The sequence below is a fragment of the Chelonia mydas genome, chromosome 3 (genome assembly GCF_015237465.2).
Source record: "Chelonia mydas isolate rCheMyd1 chromosome 3, rCheMyd1.pri.v2, whole genome shotgun sequence".
Taxonomy (NCBI): domain Eukaryota; kingdom Metazoa; phylum Chordata; order Testudines; family Cheloniidae; genus Chelonia; species Chelonia mydas.
In genome coordinates, this window is record NC_057851.1 from 112,481,263 (window position 1) to 112,503,042 (window position 21,780).

The 21,780-nt window shown below is 41.6% G+C and overlaps 1 protein-coding gene across 3 annotated transcripts in view; it reads right to left on the minus strand.

The window, feature by feature from the left end:
- The window catches only part of RGS17 (regulator of G protein signaling 17), an 80,715-nt gene that overhangs the window by 12,394 nt on the left and 46,541 nt on the right, over positions 1 to 21,780 (minus strand). The window lies entirely within an intron of this gene.

Consider the following 21,780-nt stretch of genomic DNA (forward strand, 5'->3'; position numbering starts at 1 on the left):
TTGCCCCAAGTGGAGTCAGAATAATACTGGTAACAAGTAAGAGGAAAGGAAGAAAAAAAAGAAAAGGGAGAGAGACTTTATTGGGCACTTACAAAAATGCCCCAGCAATGCTGGGGATTCATTCATTCTTTGAAGAACAAGATTTCCCCTACATTAAGATTATGTTGTGTGATTTCAATTACAAGATTTAGCATGTAGCTGTCCCATAGGAATCCTTTCCTCTTTAACCAAATTTGTGAGGACTCCTGGACACATTACTTTGAAAACTGACTTTTATTTTTAATGTACTGCCAACTTAGCAAATAGTGTGCTAAATGGATCACACTTCATTAAGTGGTAAGCCCTTTTGTCCATATGCCAAGTACTATTAGTTTTTCAAACCGATAAAATGTATTGGTTTTTCAGCAGAAAGACTTCCGTTAGCCTTCTGTAACTAGGAGCTGAGAGAAGAATGACTTTCCTTTTCTAAAATAAATAAATAAATACATCTTCAAAGCTAGATGAAAATGTAAAAAAAAATCTTCAAATATTTGTTCCTGTTTTGAATCCCATTTGCTTCATTTTTCTTTACTTTCTATGAACATACTAGCAGGTGAAATTATGAGCAGGAACATTTATAGAAACAATGAATTGAATACTGGAAGATGCTTACAGGAAGCAAATTTTGAATGGCATCAATATTTGCATGGGAACTCTGATTGTAAGAGTTAGGCTTGGGAACTGGAACATACCACATGAACAGTTTGTCCAATGGAAAAAAAACCCCAACCAATGTAGCTCAGATTTTGAATATCAACTATCCACAATGCCCCTGATCATCTTATATAGCTGCAAGTATAAAAAGTTTAAACAAAAAAGTTTCTCCCTCTTCGACTGAATTGAGTACCTTCCACTCACACTGAAAGAGAAATCCAACTCTGAGTCACTCTAACTGTAAATAAGGTTTCCCTCCACCCCTTCTTCACTCAGGTGCGTGATCAACACTTTTATCATCAGTTTGGCAGCGCTTATAGGTGAACTCAAGGGCTCCTTTAAAAATCCAAAATCCAAAATTCCAAATATTGCAGATTACATATTAAGACTTAAACATTACAAAGATATACACTTTCAAACAAAGCTGCTTGAAATCAGTTGCTTCTTCACTTACCTGCCAAGACCTGAGTTCAGGCCCTTGGTTCTGCTTCCCCTGTTACAGCGTAGGAATGCAGCTCCTGTGCTGCTTAAGGTGTTAGGATGTCATCAACTGCTGCAGGAGAAACAACACATCCTGAACTCTGGGGTTGGCAGGTAAAAAGCCTTTTCCATCTCCTTTTGACCCATTTCCTGTCATTCTATAAAGGGAGCACCCACCGAAGCCAATGGGAGTTCCATGTATAGAACAAGAACAGAATATGGACCATCCACTTTTTACATCTTGTAATCTTTAAGTCCACACGTGTAACTGCTTGGGGTCAGTTTGTACCTGGTTAGAGCACAAAGGTTTATTGGGGGTGGGAGAAGATGTCACAAAAAGCTTCCCTCCCTCTGTCATGGCCCCTACACTCCTCTAGATCCCAGGGACTTCAGTGCCCCTGTGGTCACAAGTCACTCCATGGAGGAGATACAGAAAGGCAACTGGCAGCTCCCAGAGAACTCCACTGATTGGCGTAGGGTGGGAGCACAAAAGGATCGTATAACAGATGTGCTCTGTTTTGTGCTTCTGTGAGGGATTGTACCCAAGGCACAATCCTTCCCAAAGCTGCCCCGGGGACAATATAGCTTTGCATCACAGACATAATCCTGCTTGCTAGGTACATCAAGCCCTTATTAATTTATGATTGCAAACAGTTTTTTAAAAATAGTTAAAGCATTATGATTCACCACATCCTACTCATCTTATTCATGCAGTTTTAATGGGAGCGCTCTCGTGATGGGTAAGACGAGGAAAATTCAGGCCAAAGAGAAGGAAATGACCCGTCTTTTTTCTTCTGCGATGTGAGCAGCTGTTAAACTGCACTGAGCTCTTCAGCCTGCCTCAGGGCTGAGCCACTCCAAACCACCCACATCCCAGATTTTAAATGGGGCTCTAGGTTTCTTAGCCGAGAGGTGTAAGATTGTACTTAGTTTAAGTAGTTATTTGGGGTCAAATGCTGCTTGCTTTGCTCATGCAAAGCTTCTGCTGAAGCATGAGAATCAGGACTGGCTACTGAAGTTGGAAAAAAATGAATAGGGTAGTGAGTACAAAAAAGAAATAGGAACCTAGACACCAAAGCTGTGATTTATCAGAGCAGTAACTGGGACAGGAGCTCTATATTTTTCAGATTTACACAGGTGTAACTAAGAGCACTGTTACTATGTTATTGTAACCAGGTGATTAGGCTGATGTCCTGCCCATTCATGGCTGTCATCAATTAGTATTTATACATGCATGATCTCAGTTATCACCTCCAAACAGTTAAGGTATTTTTGAAATCACTACATACCCATCAATGCACATTCTATACCTCTATCAACATAAAATAAGGAAGTTATTAAAACCCTTTCCCTGGTGTCATTCAGTATGCTGCAGAGTATATGGAAAGTAGAAGTCAAACTAAGAGAGCATAGTCTAGTGTCATGGTGGGCAACCTGCGGCCCATGGGCCGCATGCAGCCCACCAGGGCAATCTGATTGTGGATCACAAGACATTTTGCCGATGTTGACCATCCATAGGCACGGCCCCCCGCAGCTCCCAGTGGCTGTGGTTCGCTGTTCCTGGCCAATGGGAGCTGTGTGAAGCGGCGGGCCTCAGGGACGTGCTGGCCGCTGCTTCCCACAGCTCCCATTGGCCGGGAACGGTGATCCGTGGCCACTGGGAGCTGCGGGGGGCCGTGCCTGTGGATTGTCAATGTCAGCAAAATGTGTCATGGCCCTCCATCAGATTACCGTGATGGGACGCAGGTTGTCCACCACTGGTCTAGTGGGAAAAGCACTGGAGTGTCAAGAAATTCGTATTTTATTCCCAGTTCTGCAACCTGGCGCAAAATCCTATCATCTCTCTGCACCTGTTTCCATCTCATCCTTTGTGTTGTATGTTTAGAGTGTAGGCTTTTCATGGCAGGGGCTGTCTCTTACTATGCATCTGTATGAGTAGCAAAATGAGACCCTGATCTTGGTGGGACCTCTGGACACTGCTGTAACATAAACAAGAAATTTATCCTCACTGCGGCCTAAGGACCAGATGAAGCTGATGGAACTTACATGCATCCAAGGACAGAATTTAACCCTAAAACTAGAAATCAGTGTTGTATACATTTAGTATCAAGAATAATGTATATTCTCGGCTAAACTTACTGGGGGCAGACAGACATTCTGACATGTTTCTCTGTAACCTGTTTGTTCTCAGGTAGTGTCTGTTTCACTGGGGTTAAAATTCATAGTATTCACAGACACTTCCTGCTGCTGGGAAGTCTAATTATCACAGAATTAAGAGACTGGGAAAAAAAGACGGTAAGGTCATAGATATATATATTTTAAAGACAGACGGGACCATTGTGATCATCTAGTCTGACCTCCTGTAAAACACAGGCCCTGAATTAATTTCCACTTCAAGTCCAATAGCTGTGGTTGAACTAGAGCATATCTGTTGGAAAAAACATCCACTTTTAATTACAAAAATCACAGTAATAGAGAATACACCACAACCCTTGCTATGTTTCTCCAATGGTTAGTTACCCTCACTGTTTAAAATATTGCACCTTATTTCTAGTTTGATTTTTTCTAGTCTCAGCTTCCCGACGGAGGATCTTCTTATACCTTTGTCCTCCAGTTAGCTACTAGTTCCTGCATTGGCAGGGAGACTAAGAACTATGCCCTGTAGCAAGCAGTAGCGATGGAATGGTCATCCCCAAATCGAGACAAAACTGAATACATCTCACAAGTGACTAGGGGCCAGATTCTGAAGCCACTGGAGCTAGAGATTAATGTAGTGCCGTGATATTGCAGTGCATATGAGCAGATGACTATTGACTTTTTTTTTATACAGTAGAAAAGAGAATTAATAAGTTGTCTGTCACCTTACTTGTAAGTCAGCTGGAAGTTTTGAGCCATAGGCTAGTGAAAACTGGGCAGGACAATGTTTATTTAGGAGCAGAGAAGCATGACAATGTTGCTCTATTATATGAAAAGATCACTGAAATACCAGTAAAATCCATTGACAAAGTTGTACAACTATGAATGATACAGCCAAGCAACCTCCAAGCTATGTTATACAGAACCTAGCTTGTCAATAAACCTCTCTCCTACCTCCCTATTGATCTTTGCCAGAAATAAACTTATCTGCTTGAAATTTCACACACTCAATCTTATACAGCGATGGATATTTTGCTTTTGAAAGTGAGAGGCCATAAGAATACCAGTATTAGGTTTAATTCATTTAATATTTTCTGAACTTTTTTGGCTTGTCTCAGTTCCCCAGACCTAGAGACTCCATGTTTATTTGAACTTCACAAGAATTGGTACCCAGTTCTAGTTTTTTTGGGTATAGAGGGGTTATGGGTATAGAGAGGTTTCTAAGCAAGATTTAGAAATTAAAGTTAGTTCATGCATGCACTTTGGGCTCTGCAGTGTTAAATCCTCATGCTGGCTTTTATGGGACTGATGAAGCCTGCAGCAGCTGAATGCCAACTCTCTGTATTGTGCACCACGTGGTTTTTTAGAACTCTGCATGGTGCAGCTACTCTGGTGCCAGCTTCAGAAAGCTCATGTTAGAGCAGTTCACATTCTCTTCTAATCTAGGTGATGCATGTAGAGATACTTCTCAGAACCTGCCCCTGTTTTCAGTTGCTTATAACTCTGTAAACTTTAACCATTCGAGCTGAAGTTTTCCATTCTGAGTGTCTGCCTCACACTGACTTTTCCTGGAAAGTTTCAGCAAAAAACAGTTTCTCCAAACAATTACAGGGGAAAATATATATTTGCCCATGTTAAAAAAAAATCCTACAATCGTTTCACTGAGAAGCTCTGGCACCTCGGTACGTTGAAACAGGAACTAGAAGTTTAGTGGGGTGTTGATGGTCGGAAATTCCTCTGGTGCCAGGGATGTGCCTTTTGCATTCTGAAAATATGCCCCCTTTTGGGCAAATTGTGAGCCTCTGAAAATTTAAGTTCAGACATGCTCAGTAAAGACTTGTTAAGAGTTCAGCAGCTTAATTTTCTGGAGGGCCTATCTGCACTGAGCATGATCCAGCTCCTGACAGATCCCACTTGCTGACCAGACTGTGCATGCACCATCCTGGGCTGAGCGGGTCTTCTCCTGTAGTTGCTGCTCTGGAGACTGCAAACAAATCTGCTGGATTTTAATAGTCTGAAAACTAAACTAGGAAACTAAACTAAACTAGGAAACTGATGTAGTGGTGGGAGTCTGCTATAGACCACCGGACCAGGGGGATGAGGTGGATGAGGCTTTCTTCCGGCAACTCACGGAAGCTACTAGATCGCATGCCCTGATTCTCATGGGTGACTTTAATTTTCCTGATATCTGCTGGGAGAGCAATACAGCGGTGCATAGACAATCCAGGAAGTTTTTGGAAAGCGTAGGGGACAATTTCCTGGTGCAAGTGCTAGGGGAGCCAACTAGGGGGGGCGCTTTTCTTGACCTGCTGCTCACAAACCAGGTAGAATTAGTGGGGGAAGCAAAAGTGGATGGGAATCTGGGAGGCAGTGACCATGAGTTGGTTGAGTTCAGGATCCTGACGCAGGGAAGGAAGGTAAGCAGCAGGATACGGACCCTGGACTTCAGGAAAGCAGACTTCGACTCCCTCAGGGAACAGATGGCCAGGATCCCCTGGGGGACTAACATGAAGGGGAAGGGAGTCCAGGAGAGCTGGCTGTATTTCAAGGAATCCCTGTTGAGGTTACAGGGACAAACCATCCCGATGAGTCGAAAGAATAGTAAATATGGCAGGCGACCAGCTTGGCTTAATGGTGAAATCCTAGCGGATCTTAAACATAAAAAAGAAGCTTACAAGAAGTGGAAGGTTGGACATATGACCAGGGAAGAGTATAAAAATATTGCTCGGGCATGTAGGAAAGATATCAGGAGGGCCAAATCGCACCTGGAGCTGCAGCTAGCAAGAGATGTCAAGAGTAACAAGAAGGGTTTCTTCAGGTATGTTGGCAACAAGAAGAAAGCCAAGGAAAGTGTGGGCCCCTTACTGAATGAGGGAGGCAAGCTAGTGACAGAGGATGTGGAAAAAGCTAATGTGCTCAATGCTTTTTTTGCCTCTGTTTTCACTAACAAGGTCAGCTCCCAGACTGCTGCGCTGGGCATCACAAAATGGGGAAGAGATGGCCAGCCCTCTGTAGAGATAGAGGTGGTTAGGGACTACTTAGAAAAGCTGGACGTGCACAAGTCCATGGGGCCGGACGAATTGCATCCGAGAGTGCTGAAGGAATTGGCGGCTGTGATTGCAGAGCCCTTGGCCATTATCTTTGAAAACTCGTGGCGAACGGGGGAAGTCCCGGATGACTGGAAAAAGGCTAATGTAGTGCCCATCTTTAAAAAAGGGAAGAAGGAGGATCCTGGGAACTACAGGCCAGTCAGCCTCACCTCAGTCCCTGGAAAAATCATGGAGCAGGTCCTCAAAGAATCAATCCTGAAGCACTTAGAGGAGAGGAAAGTGATCAGGAACAGTCAGCATGGATTCACCAAGGGAAGGTCATGCCTGACTAATCTAATCGCCTTTTATGATGAGATTACTGGTTCTGTGGATGAAGGGAAAGCAGTGGATGTATTGTTTCTTGACTTTAGCAAAGCTTTTGACACGGTCTCCCACAGCATTCTTGTCAGCAAGTTAAGGAAGTATGGGCTGGATGAATGCACTACAAGGTGGGTAGAAAGCTGGCTAGATTGTCGGGCTCAACGGGTAGTGATCAATGGCTCTATGTCTAGTTGGCAGCCGGTGTCAAGTGGAGTGCCCCAGGGGTCGGTCCTGGGGCCGGTTTTGTTCAATATCTTCATAAATGATCTGGAGGATGGTGTGGATTGCACTCTCAGCAAATTTGCGGATGATACTAAACTGGGAGGAGTGGTAGATACGCTGGAGGGGAGGGATAGGATACAGAAGGACCTAGACAAATTGGAGGATTGGGCCAAAAGAAATCTGATGAGGTTCAATAAGGATAAGTGCAGGGTCCTGCACTTAGGACGGAAGAACCCAATGCACCGCTACAGACTAGGGACCGAATGGCTAGGCAGCAGTTCTGCGGAAAAGGACCTAGGGGTGACAGTGGACGAGAAGCTGGATATGAGTCAGCAGTGTGCCCTTGTTGCCAAGAAGGCCAATGGCATTTTGGGATGTATAAGTAGGGGCATAGCGAGCAGATCGAGGGACGTGATCGTTCCCCTCTATTCGACACTGGTGAGGCCTCATCTGGAGTACTGTGTCCAGTTTTGGGCCCCACACTACAAGAAGGATGTGGATAAATTGGAAAGAGTCCAGCGAAGGGCAACAAAAATGATTAGGGGTCTAGAGCACATGACTTATGAGGAGAGGCTGAGGGAGCTGGGATTGTTTAGTCTGCAGAAGAGAAGAATGAGGGGGGATTTGATAGCTGCTTTCAACTACCTGAAAGGGGGTTCCAAAGAGGATGGCTCTAGACTGTTCTCAATGGTAGCAGATGACAGAACGAGGAGTAATGGTCTCAAGTTGCAATGGGGGAGGTTTAGATTGGATATTAGGAAAAACTTTTTCACTAAGAGGGTGGTGAAACACTGGAATGCATTACCTAGGGAGGTGGTAGAATCTCCTTCCTTACAGGTTTTTAAGGTCAGGCTTGACAAAGCCCTGGCTGGGATGATTTAACTGGGACTTGGTCCTGCTTTGAGCAGGGGGTTGGACTAGATGACCTTCTGGGGTCCCTTCCAACCCTGATATTCTATGATTCTATGATTCTATGAAACTTCACTCACTCACTAGGAGGATAGCTGAGCAAAGCATTTTTTAAAACAAAGTGTCATGTATTTCACTCCTGATCAGTTATTTTTGCTTAATTCTTCTCAGGAAGGTCTCTTTACAGGTTATATATTTAAGCTGTTCAGCTTCTTCCCTCTTAACATGAGGTTACCAGTCAGGATACTACCCCTTAATGTACATTCAAGGGCCAAACACTGATGTCCATGATCACTTGGGTCTGTGGCTTGTTGTAGTTTTGTACATATATGTTTTGTCTTCCACAATCACTAGTGTATTATTCAAAAAGGCTTGTTGGCCACCTGCTAGAAGACAGCAATTCAGACAGTGAAATATGCATGAATATGCACATCACCATGAACAGGCAAGTCAGTCTTCAGCATGCAGTTAAGAGTCTCCATGATTTTTAGAAAAGTTTTATAAACTTTAAAGGTCACCTCCTACTAGGCAAAACCTAGCAGGTAGCTTGAGGCAGGTTTCATTGTATTAGCATGCAATTAGTTTTGGCTCATGTTCCCTGAGCAAGCTCTCAAATATAATTTGACTTACTCTTCTCTTCCCATTGAGGATAGTGAGAGATTGGCAATTGGCTTCAAGGAGAGTAGGATCATGCCTTTTATTTCTACATGTCAAACTGAAGTATAGTCTCTATTGGATACCTCCTCACCCTAACAGAACCCACAAAAGCAAGAAGTTTTGTTGAATTGTCTTCCTAAACCTGGGGGTAGGGAGGGGTAATGTGGCCTTGCATGAGATTCTGCAAGTCTTTCAATAAACTAGTTACAATGGAATTAATAGAGGAGAGAGTTTTAGCCTTTATTGTGAATTTCCTTGATTTAGACAGTGTTTTAGTTTTAATATGAAGTCGTGTTGGTACCATATATTTGTTATTGCAGTATACAATCTATGTACTTCTATAGAATATGAGTTTAATAAGAGTGTAGGGAAGAATATATTGCTCTGTACATTCATATGCATTTTCCTAATTAGATAACAGAAATTTATATTATGAGAAAATCTGGTTTTAAGTGGAGCCTTTCATACTCTCAGCATCTCAAATCCATTAAGATGTCATTAGATGCTGGTGGTGCTGCTGCCATGGAGGCAGACACAGCAAACATTATGCACGAAGCTACAGTCAGCAGCCGTAGTATTAGACTGTATTTTACTAAGGAACTTTGATCAAAACTCTGAAATTCTATCTCTTCCCACCTCAGCTCTGAATGTGCTCTGGAATCTCTCTGCTGCCAAGATAGCTAAAGATGTGGAGAAGGGACCCCTTTCTCTGTAGTATGGCACCTCTACACTCAACTTGGTACCATGCTGTCAGGTATGAGCCTAAGTGCCGATGTGGTACAGCATCCTAATAGTTTGTTCTACTTAGAAATATGCACTTATTTTCAGGTTTTGACGTTGTTTTTCCATATGTGCCAGTATATTATTACTTCTTGGACTTCTGGCTAAGGGCAATACGTAGATAAATACTTCTCTGATGTACTGTATTTACTGAGGGACAACCAGTCCTAAATGTTCAATGACTGAGGGACAATCTCCACTCATTGCTATATTTGCTTTCTACAACCAACTCTCTGTAAAACTTTTCATGACTGATGTATCCTAATATTTGGATGCTGACACCTAAACTGTATAATTAAATTTATCAATCTACATTTGGGTTATTGTTGATTATGTACTATATGTATTTTATGATTTTTAAAGCACACTTTGCACTTTTGAATAATTTAAGCCCTATACCCAGATGTACCAATGCAATTCCCTCAACCTGTGCATTATATAATTTTAACATTAGCTTTAATAAAAATTCAGATTGAGAGTTTAGTCTTTTTCAGGTAATTTACAGTCACTATGATCATGTTTATAGAGAAAGATTTGAGTTAAATGGTACAGTTTGGGAGCCATTTTAACAAAATTTAAATTAAGAAATACCTGTTTCTCCTGGGTAATGGTGGGAGATACATTTTGAGGTCATTGATGACAAGTGTGAACTTGAGGACATACAAAAGCACACAAGCATTTTAAAAGGTCTAGTGATACAACACTGTCCACAAGGGGGCTTTACTAAACCCTGCTTATTTCCTAGTTGTCTTTCTCCTCCCAGAATTTCATAGTGAACACTGATGGAAGGAAAAAATTTTCAACAGACCTCCATCATAAAGAAATCGCACTGCTTTCATATGGTATTTACAGCAGAAGCTATTAAATCAATATTTTGGAAACTTTTAGTCTTCTCTCAGAAAAAGCGTCCTATTTTAGTCTCAAATGTCGAGTGCACTTTAAGAAATCCACTACCGCAATCTGGTGTGCTAAATCCTCTTATCACTGATTTTTAATGGAATTATTCTGGTTCTATTTCACTACAGCAGGGCTGGCCTCTGGTTCATGCCTTAGGCAAATATTGGACTTGGGGTGCCCTTACCATACTCTGATCTCCGTCCCACCAACTCACCAAATCAGTCCACTCGTCTCCCTGTCAGTTTCATTTCTTCCTTCAAAATATTGTTGCTTTTTATATTCTGTTGCATACAGTGGGTATGTGTAGTTTCTAGACATGCCCCAGAGATCTTAGTACTGACTGCAGCTATTCTACAAGTGATTAGTGTATTTGAAAGGCATAAAGGCACCTGTCGTCTAGGTCCCAGAGAACTAGAAAGGATACTAATTTAAAGGGACACGAGGTGAACAGAAGCTTCACCATCAGAGTGGTTTGGAGTAGTCTTTTGGCAGGTGACTTTAGTGATTCCAACGCTATTCCAACAAGTGCACACTGGGTCTCAGGTCTCTGCTGCCTTACACTTTGTATAGCCACTTACATTTGCTTTGCACAGGGTGAGTGACTATCCAAGGTATAAGGCAGTGGAGAATTGGAGCCCATTAGCAAGTTGCCAAGCGCATGACGAGAGTTAGCTTTGCTAAGGCCACCAGCTTGTTACACTCTTGTTGCTTCTTTCACAATGGGGAGATATGACAGGAATGTTCCTGCTAAGCTCTCATAGTTTTATTCAAAAGCATTATTAAGTTTTTAGCTTAGGGAGTCTACGTTTTTATAAAGATTCCTATTATGATATTGAAGAACATACTTCCTTAATAAATTAAATAGGATTAAACTGATTTTGCACAGCATTGCATTCTATTTTGTTATGATTTTGAAATAACAGATTAAATGGTTAAGATAGACTTTCAGTCTTCCACTTCCAGAGATACATATTGAAACCTCCCGTAGGTCACCTACAGAGAGGAGCATATAAAATAGCCACCACACAATTTAGTACAGATAGTCTCTAGCAAGAGAGAGAGGTTCAAGACCGGATAAAAGCAGAGGTGTTGCTATTTAGGACTGAGGTGCATTGGCAGAGTTAAGTATGAGTGTTTATACACCTGCCTATACTCTTTTCAAGGCAAATTAGGGATGTTACCCCTTCATTTTCATTCAACCGTTCATTTTTTATTTATTTTTAAACACACTGCTAGGTTGTGATCATCACAGAAGTCTGTATGGATATAGACAGAAGTTTGCACTGTTTCACAATGAACTTTAATTGCTATTTTTCAAATTTTCCATAGAGCGAAGGGCCCAATCTTTGAGCCAGCATGTGCTCCCAACACAGAGACATCAAAGGGAGTTGAGGGCACCCAATGGAGGGTGGTAGTACCAGTACCTAGTTTATAACCACGAATGCTGCCATCTGGCCATGCGTTTGTATTTTTGAATCATATTAAGATGATTAGATAAGACTGTCATCTCCTTTTTTCTGCCTTGATGAGTAACTGGCCTACTTTTAACAGAAGATTCTTCATCTTCTGGGTTTTATCTACTAGGAGTTAGCCTGCAAAGATTCATTTCCATGATCTATCCTCATTTTTTATTTAAAAGCCCTAGACATTTATTCCTGTTTCAACTGACATTTTAAACCGATTTGGAATAATACATAGTTACATGATAAACCTTTACCAGTTGGAAGCTATGCTGCTAACGAATTGACTGGAGCCAGTACCTTTTCCCTTTCAGTTAGGAACCAGTGTCTTATTTGGATAAGAATTGCTCCTGATAAAACTTAAATATTTAATGTCCTGTTATATGCCACTGTTGAATAAAATGGAAAACTTACAAAAATTCCCCTTGCTCCTTTAAGGTACCATACAGAGTATCCTAGTTCCCATTTTATTTTCAACTTAGGCCTATGTTAAGCCTCTCCCCTTGCAGCAGTTTTGTGTTTTTTCCAGGGTCTAAAGTCAATGCACCTTTGTGTAGCTATATAAAAGTCAGATGTGAAAGGAGAAGACAAAGCTTCTTCACAATATGTTCTGGACTGACATGGGGCCAACACTCCTACCCCCTGAAATTCACACGAACTGCAATGTGAGCAGGACTCAGGTGCCCTAGCTCTCCAGTTTCTTTTCCAGCAACACAGCTTTGCTCATCTGTCCTGGTGGCAGAAAGTCCACCCGTGGCAGGACTATAACACTTCAAGCCTCCCACAGCCCGTACTGCCCAGTCCTAGAGCTGAATGGCATTGCCCAGAAGGTAGGTGAGGTTGGATGTGAAGAGGGAGGGCTAGGAGGCCAGCAAGATGTGCTGAATCAGCACTCTCCCTGAGGGTCTTCAAGCTACCCTCTTCTGATGGAGAGGGTACCTCCACTCCTTGCCTTCCTCTCAGGGTTGCATTTCTCCTCAAGGTCAGTTACCCCTACATGCATAAGTGATGCTGCAACAGGCTGGAATCAAGATCATTTTCTAAAATTAACTCGGTTTAGTCTTAGCTCTCCTTCTAAGAAACTACTGCCAGCAGCTTAGGTGTCGCTGAATAAGATTAAGGGTCATGTGACCCCACGTATTTACTCTTCAAATCAGGGGGTCTGATTTTTTGCACCCCAATTTTCCCAGCAATTTCCAATTGTTGGTTTCAAATGGGGCCCATCAGATTTTCATTGTGGGGGATTTCAACTCTCCCTCTTATTTTCTGGGACTTTGCTATCAGAATGATGGGGGTTCTGAATTTAGCACTATTGTGTACGTAAAGGTTTTTCCATTTTGTTTTATGACACTTCAGTTTAAGTTATGGACTACCTGCTAATTCCATACATTTAGGTTTTTCCCCTCAGCCCATCCTTCTTGGGTTACCACAGATGGACAAGTCACAGTAAATACAGACACAAACCTCAATGCATCTCAGAACTAACGTGAACTTTTGAGGTCAAAAAAATTAGGTTACAGTTTCAGAAACACACCCCTTCCCCCCACTACCCTAACAACTGGCCAATAACAGTGCAACAATTTCCTAGAGTACTGCATTATAGTGTCTCTTCTATATTCCTATATATTAGATTCCTATTCTGGATTCTCCAATTCATCTGAATCAAAACTCAAATTCACAACTGGAATGGCTTTAAATGCCTCCCACCCCCCCGTCTCCAAAAACCCGAAATCAAATAACTCACTCTTGTTCTGAAGTTATGGTGGAATAGTTACTTAAGTAGTTAAGTAATGCACTTGGTACCCAACTGAACACCCATCCCTACCTTGTGTAATCATTTACACAAGCACAGAGTGGGTATGAAGTACTACCAGTCAGAATAGTACCATTTTACACCCACATTGCACTGGTGTAAGTGACAATAAGGTGCTGGGCAATGATCTGTCAGTTTCTTGGGTGTTATCTTTGAAGTTCTTCAGCCCAGATCTCTCTCTTGCTTAAATCACACATGAGAAGTGTTTGTTAATCTCAGGCTACTAATTGCTGGAAGTTTGCCCTTCTCATTAAACCAGAACACATTCTGGCACAGTATATCAGGCAGGGCCCAGGTCCAAAGGTTTGCAAGGCAGATTGCGATGCCCTGGGAGAGTTGTGTAAACAGTGTGCACAGAGCCACCTGTTTCTAGCCTTGTTACAAGCACTAAATATTCATAAGGCTCCAGTAAAATCAGAAGGAAAAATCCTTGCCCCTGCTGAATGATGATTGAAGAGTGAGCATGTTTATTTTTAATGTTACACTCTAGGATTATACATGTTTTTCCCCCCTCTGCTGTTTCCCTTTGTGGTACCCTGTACCCTGTTGTGGTACCAGCTTTCTTTCTTTCTTTCTTTCTTTCTTTCTTTCTTTCTTAGGACAAGTGTTTGGAGTATTGTTTAAGTACCATTAATTTAACCAATTAAGGCATGAAAAGAGTACTCTAACAGTCAGAATGTCTTCTTTTTGGTTGTCCAAAAGCTGAAAGTTAAGTTTTCCCATTTTAAGTAGTTTGGAGAACCTTGAGTGGGGCCAGTTTTCAGGTGTTTCAAGTAGTTAAATCTCTGCCCTGTCCCCCAAGTCTTGTGATGCAAAAAGAGAATGTTTGCTAGACAGCTCTGTCTCGCGACCTAGAAACTTTGAGTTAATGGATCCAAAGAGAAGATAATTTAGAAGATTGTCTGCACAAGAACATTTTCTGCATAGTGTGAGAATTAGGCCCAGATTGTGAGTTTTATTCAGATTTTACTGGTTTCATTGGGAATTTTGCTTGAGAAGGGAAGCTCAGGTGCACTCCCTTATAGTTACTCTGACACAGATCTAACAAGACTGGCCCATGGAGGTAAGAGGCATGAACTGAACCAGCTAAGCCCATTGTGACCTAGAATGAATTAATTCCCATGGAAGAGAGGTGATGTTTCCATCAAGGTATTAGACCTGATCAAAAAATGGAAAAAAAGAACTGTGAACTATTCTGAGTTTGTTTAGCAGGGTCTGAAATGGAACAATTTCTATTCAACATTTTTTTTTAAAAATCGACTTCTCCCCGTTCCCCTCCCACCCCCATAGTGTAATAAAATGGAGTAGTGTCCAAATTTCTTTTCCATTCTAAATCTCCAAAGTCAGAAACGTTGACATGAGTGGTGCCTTTCCATTTTCCAGAAGAGGAGGGCTCGGGAGATACCTTCAGAAGCTGTTTGAATGAAGGCTTTAAAAAACAGATAAGGCCTTTCAGCCTGGGAATTTGTATCAGGCTTCAGGACCAAGGAAGGCTTTGTGGCTAGCTTACTCTTTCCTGGGGAAGCCATCTTAGAAGGTCTCCCAAACTCATGTTAGCAGGTTCTCTTGCAGGAGCAGATCTTGGACCAAATCTTTTGGTTTTGGTGTTGAAGGAAGAGGGATTTGCAGACATCATACTTTGGCAGAGTATCTTTCAAAGGTGCAAGTTGTCCTGCTAAATTCACGAGGAACACCTTTTAAAATCCTTTAGATGCACCTGCCAACTTGGGTAAAACCTCAGCAGAAACCAACTAAAAGTAGAAAGACAGCTAACTTCTGTATATGTGTTCAGATTTATAATGTTTTGAACTATGCAATTTACAAATATTTATACTAACATGACAGAAAGGAGTTGGCTCTGTGACTGCTCTGCTAGGTGTTAAGTGGAAACAAGGGACTGTTAAAGAAAGTAGGTATGTAACGAGTATGTGTATTTATTGGCATATAAGGATCCAATACCCTAACTGCCAACTATAGCTAAAAATGATTAGTTAGTATAAGAGCTAGGCATGCAGTTCCCACAGCGTGGAGGCAACACCAAAAAAGTTAATCTCCTGACAGGGTAAGTTAATCATCCTCAGTCTTTACTTGTTGTAAGTTTTGCATCTCTAGGGCCAGTCAAACAAATGAAGTGGTTTATGTTGGCTAAGCCTTTCATTTCTGGTTCTCCAGGTTTCTTGCTGTGCTACCACCATTCCATAGAGCATTAAGACATTCTAGCTACTGTACATTTGACAATACAGCAAGTTTGCCCACAAAGAATCTTTAACTATCCAAGAAGACAGACTATCCTTGCTGGGGATTCTATACTAAGAAGAATCAAATGAACATTCTGCAAGAGACAGGCATGCACTAGGATGATGTGCTCTTTTCCTGGAGCCAAGACACGAGATATCACTCTAAGATTGGATGAGCTTTTGAAGTTGATGGGAAAGGATCCATTTGTGATGGTTCTTATCAGCACTAATGACAGTACATCTTGGATGACTTCAGGCAACAGATGACTTCAGGGAAGGGTGCTGAAAAAAAATCATATTCAAACAATCTTCAGGGAGATCCTTCCTGTCCTGTGAGTGAATGAAGACAGAAGGCAGAAGATTCTGGAAGTGAACCACTGGTTAGGTAAGTGGTGTAGGGTGGAGAGTTTTGGTTTTGTGGAACATTGGTTTCCCCTCCTGCTGAGGTGCAGGCCATCCAAACTATACAGTCCCATCTCCCCATAGAAGGTGGACCAATCTCCTTGGGGACAGGCTGGCTAGATAGTCAGGAGGGTGTTAAATTAACAGTAAAAGGGGACGGTAAAAGGCAGAAAGGTATGAGCGCTCAATTAGCACAAAAATGAGATTTGAGAACAAAATTAATCAAGGAACCAAAGGATATGAAGAGAATAAATTCTTTAATTATGTTCACACCAGTATGAAGAGCCTGGATAGCAAACGAGAGGAATTGCTCATTTATGAATATAAGTTTGATCTAGGTAGTTTCACCAAAACCTAGAGGGATGAGTCACATGACTGGAATGTTATAGCCATTGATTTTAACCGCTTTAGGAAGGATCAAGTGGGTAAAAGGATCAAGAGGAGGAACGACACTATGTCAAAAGTGGCATCATCTGTTTCCAAGTCATTGCTAACTCAGAAGAAAATGTTCTTGAATGCTTATGGATCAATATCCTAACAGATAAAGCACAAGATAGGGTAGTAATTGGTGTCTGTTACAGACCATCAAATCACGCTAGGGAACAGGATGACCGCCTGCTTGCCCACCTAACTATCAAGCGTAGGGGAAAAAAGCTGAGTGATTGGGGAGGTGGGATTTCAATTTGAGTGACATATGGGGATCTCATGCTGCCAGTATTAAAACATCCTTGGAATTTCTGAGTGTTATAGATGACTATTTCCTAACTCAAAAAGCTTTGTAGCCAACATCTGTGATTTCTATATTAGACCTTGTCTTGACAGAGAAAGAGAAATTGATTACAGAACCAAACATTAATGGTAGTTTAGGTACAAATGATCATAATTTGATCACATTTCTAAAGTGCAAAAAGAATAAAGTCCAAACTAATTATATACATTTGGGACTTTAAAATGGCCAATTTCACAAAGCTGAAATTAATTATGAGAGAAATCAACTTAGAGGAAGAATTTAAACCAGAAAAAGTGTGTGTGATAATTGTGAATTATTCAAGAACACTTTACTAGATGCCCCAAAAGCTATAATTCCACAATCAAGGAAGAAGGTCATACTGGTTAAAAACACCTTACTGGTTTAGAGGAGACGCAAATGCAGTGATCAACCAACCAACCAAACAACTCAATAACATATATATGTATATAACAAATGGATGAAAGGGGAAGTTGGTAGTAATGAATGTAAATCAGACGCCAGGAATTGTAGAAAATTCATATGGGAATCAAAGAGATACAAGGAGAATTTGATTGTCAGCAGAATTAATGACAATAAGAAGGAGATTTTAAGTATATTGTGAACTGAAAGAATCCTAACAATTGTATTGGTCCATTATTAGATGGAAATGGTAGAATTATCAATAATAATACTGAAAAGGCAGAACTGTTCAATAAATATTTATGTTGTGTATTTGGGGAAAAAACAGAAGATGTAGTCATATCATAGGATAAGATTCTTTCCATTCCAATAGTAACTCTGGAGGACATTAAACAGCAGCTACTAATGTTAGACATTTTAAAATAATTGCACCTAGGTAACTTGCATTCAAGAATTTTAAAAAGAGTTGGCTGAGGATCTCATTGGACCACTAATGTTGATTTTCACTAAGTCTTGGAACACTGGGGAAATTCCAAAAGACAGGAAAAAAATGAATGTTGCACCTATATTGTGAAGGGTAAATGGGATACCTGGTAATTATAGGCTCGTCAGTCTGACATCGATCCGGGGCAAGATAATGGAGTGGCTGATACGGGACTCGATTAATAGAGTAAAGGAGGGTAATAGAGCTGGTGCCAATCAACATTGTTTTATATGAAGTGGGTCTTGTCCAACGAACTTGGTATTTTTTTAATGATATTACAAGTTCAGTTGATAAAAGTAACCGTGGTGATGTAATATACTCAGACTTCTGCAAGGCGTTTGACTGGGTACTGTGCAACATTTTTATTAAAAAATTACAACAAACACCAAATTAACGTGGTGCATGTTAAATAGTTTAAAAATTGGCTAGCTGATAGCTCTCAAAATGCAATTGTAAATGGGGAATCATCATCGAGTGGGTTTACTTCTAGTGGGATCCCCCAGGGATCAGTTCTTGGCCCTGCACTATTTAAAATTTTTATCAGTGACCCGGAAGAAAACATAAAATCACCACTGCTAAAGGTTGCAGATGACACAAAAATTGAGAGTGGTAAATATTTCAGAGGACAGGTCACTGATACAGAGCGATCTGGATTGCCTGGTAAGCTCTATGTAAGCAAACTACACATTTGAATATGGCTAACTGTAAATGCATCCATCTAGAGTGAAAGAACATAGACCGTACTTACATGATGGAGGTGAAAGAGTGACTGAAAGAGACTTGGGGGTCACGCTGGATAAATCAGCTGTACATGAGCTCCCAGTGAGACACTGTGGCCAAAAGGGCTAATGCAATCCTTGGATGCATAAACAGGGGAACTCCAAGTAGAAGCAGAGAGGTTACCTTACCTCTGTTGGGCATTGGTGCTACTGCTGCTGGAATACTGTGTCCATTTCTGGTGTCCACAATTGAAGGACGTTGGTAGGTTAGAGGAGGTTCTGAGAAGAGCCCTGAGAATGCAGGGGTCTTAAATGATTAGAAAAGATACCTTCCAGTGGTAGATTCAAGGAGGTAAGGGGTGACTTGGTTACAGTCTACAAGTACCTACATGGGGTATAGATGTTTAATGATAGGCTCTTTAATCTAGCAGAGACAGGTATAATACGATCCAATGCCTGGAAGCTGAAGCTAGACAAATTCAGAATGGAAATAAAGCACACATTTTTAACGGTGAGAATAATTAACCACTGGAACTATTTACCAAGGGTTGTGCTGGATTCTCCATCACTGGCAATTTTCAAATCAACATTGGATTTTTTTTTTTAAGAGATGCTCAAGTTCAAGAGGAATTATTTTGGGGAAGTTCTATGGCCCGTATTACACAGGAAGCGAAACGAGATGATCACAGTGGTCCATTCCAGCCTTGCACTCTAGGAATGTGTTTTTACTTGGAGTGAAATGGTTAATGGAAAGGGACAGTTTCTCTCCCACCTCTCCCTGTAACAGCCAGCATTGACAACCCACACCAATGGCGCTGGAAAACTTTTTATAGTGGGGGTGCAGAGAGTCAGCTAACTGTAAAGCAATGGTCCCCAAACTTTTTACTCATGCCCCCCTTTACCCTGTCTGCGCCCCAGTCCCCCAGAGCTGGGGCCAGGAGTGGGCCATGGCTCCATGAGGGGAGGATGCAGATAGGGGCAAGGGGGCTGAGGCTGGGGCCACAGCTGGGGGCAGCATGGGGCCAGCGGCCGGAAGTGGAGCCCCGGGCAGGGGGCCAGCAGCTGGGCGTGGAGCCCCGGGCAGGGCCAGGAGCAGAGCCCCTGGGGGTGCTTCAGCACTCCCCGCACCTCTAATTCCTGCCCCTATGACCAGCACCTTTTAAATTGCTAATGCTTACTACCACTAGACTTCCAGTGCTATTGGAAATAGCTTCCAAAATTAACAGGAGCCACTTATTTAAAAAATACATAGTTTAAAAAATATAACCCACAACATAACTAATCATTCTCATAAGGTACACGGAATAGCTTTCTGAATAAAGACCTAATGCTGCTAACAAGTTCTCTATTAGGAAAGATATTATTTCCACAAACAAAGGTGTGGGTATTTGACTAAGTTGCTATGTAAACAGAGTCTTAATCCTCATTTGACTTTACCACTGGGTGGAATGAAAGAAAACTGAAATATCACATGACTCGCTAGGATATTTTTAGAACTGTAATGACTTGTCCAGAGCTGCCAGCTAATGAACTAGCACCTTGAACAGATACAGCCTTGTTATTGACAAAAGTGAAAGCATTCATTATAAGCTGCGCAAGCCATGCTCCGAGGTGGGCAAGTATTGTACTTATTTTTTAACAGCAAGGAGATTGAGGCACAGAGAGGGTAAGCGATCTGAATTGTCTAACGTCACACGTGTTGCTGGCAGAGCTGGAAATAGCCAACAGCATCAGTATGGCAGATTCAATTAGAGCATTGTCACCAGTAATGAACCCAACAATGTCTCCATAAAGCCATCTGGTGAGATTCATAATACTCCAGATATAAGAACTGATGGAACTGGGGAGAGTCTGGGTAGGTTTAAGGCCAGTATAGTCTGTTATGATAATCTAATATGACTTCCTGCATAATATGGCTCCAGAGAATTTCTTGCCTGCAACGATAATCAGCAAGTCAGGTTTCTCATGGTTTCTTTTATATATATAAAAGCTATTAGAGACAGTGAGTGAGAGAAAGGAAGTAGCATGCTGGCTCCTTGTAGCCATAAACAAGCTCACAAGACAAATTCCACACCAAAACAAATATTTCATTTTGACTCAAGTTCTAAAAGGGCCAAAACTGCCTTTCAGAAATGACTCCCCCTCAACCCCTCCCACACCTTCTTTGGGCTTCAATCACAGATTCAGAAGTTAGAGATGGGAGACCCATTAGGTCATCATTCTGCCCGTGCAGGATTTATTTTCACCATTATATTGTCCAGGTTAGTTTTAAGAATCACAAGCAATGGCATTTCCACTACATCCCTCAAGCTAGCCTGTTAGACTTTACTTTTAAGATGGAAACTAGGCTTACCCAGACAGGGCTCTTCATGCACAATCAAGTCCACATTCAGAAAAAACGTCAGGATATGATCAGCAATAAACACTTCTACAAAAGCAGTTGAGAGTACACCCAACATTGTAATGCAACGATGGATCATATCTAGATTGACTATGCACAAGCTGTTCAAATGTATGGGAACTGCATACTACCCTGAAGGCTCTCCAAGGGAAACAAAGCTCTAAGGATGTGTGAGGAGAACTGATTATTCAAATATCTATCCCAGTGCAGCCTATAAAGATCCATAAGCAAAGTTGATACTTATAGCCCCGCATACCCTTTACACAGGCCAGAGGAGAGCAGAGGCAGCTCAGTGCTTGTCTTCACATTTAAGACCCTTCAAGCCTCTCTGTGTTGTATGGAGTGAGCATATAGCAAGAAGCAGGATAGCTTCCTAATAGCATGTCCTCACTCACTCTTTCTTGTTCCCATGGATCCTCTGGTTCTGTGAGAACTGGAAGTTTGTGCCGTTCTGTTCCTGCTCCTGTGGCAAAGAGGAGGACGTGGCAGGGAAGAGGTTCAGAAGAGGCTGTGCCATTGTGATATTTGGTACCCTCTGATGTGCATTTTTAGATGCAGGAAAAGGAGCAAATGGCTGACTTAAGTGTAAAATAGGAGAGATGTACACAGAATGGCCACTCCAAAAAGACTCAGATGATTATATCTTTGCATAGGCCCTGAACAATTCTGAGAGTAGCTTTATGCTACATTAGGACTAGCCATGTGCGTAAAGTTAAGCATGTATATAAATTGGAGCCTTCTATATTACGGCAACAGACACCTTAGACATACAGCGCAGCGAAATGATTAACTGAAGTTACTTCATAGACTTAAGCTTCAAACTCCGCAATCCAACTCTTCCTTTAAGAATAGCTGAGTAGCAATGACTTTCCCTGCTAAAACAGTGCTTTTTGCTAGTTGAAAGATCACAGTGGAAATCCATTTTTTTAA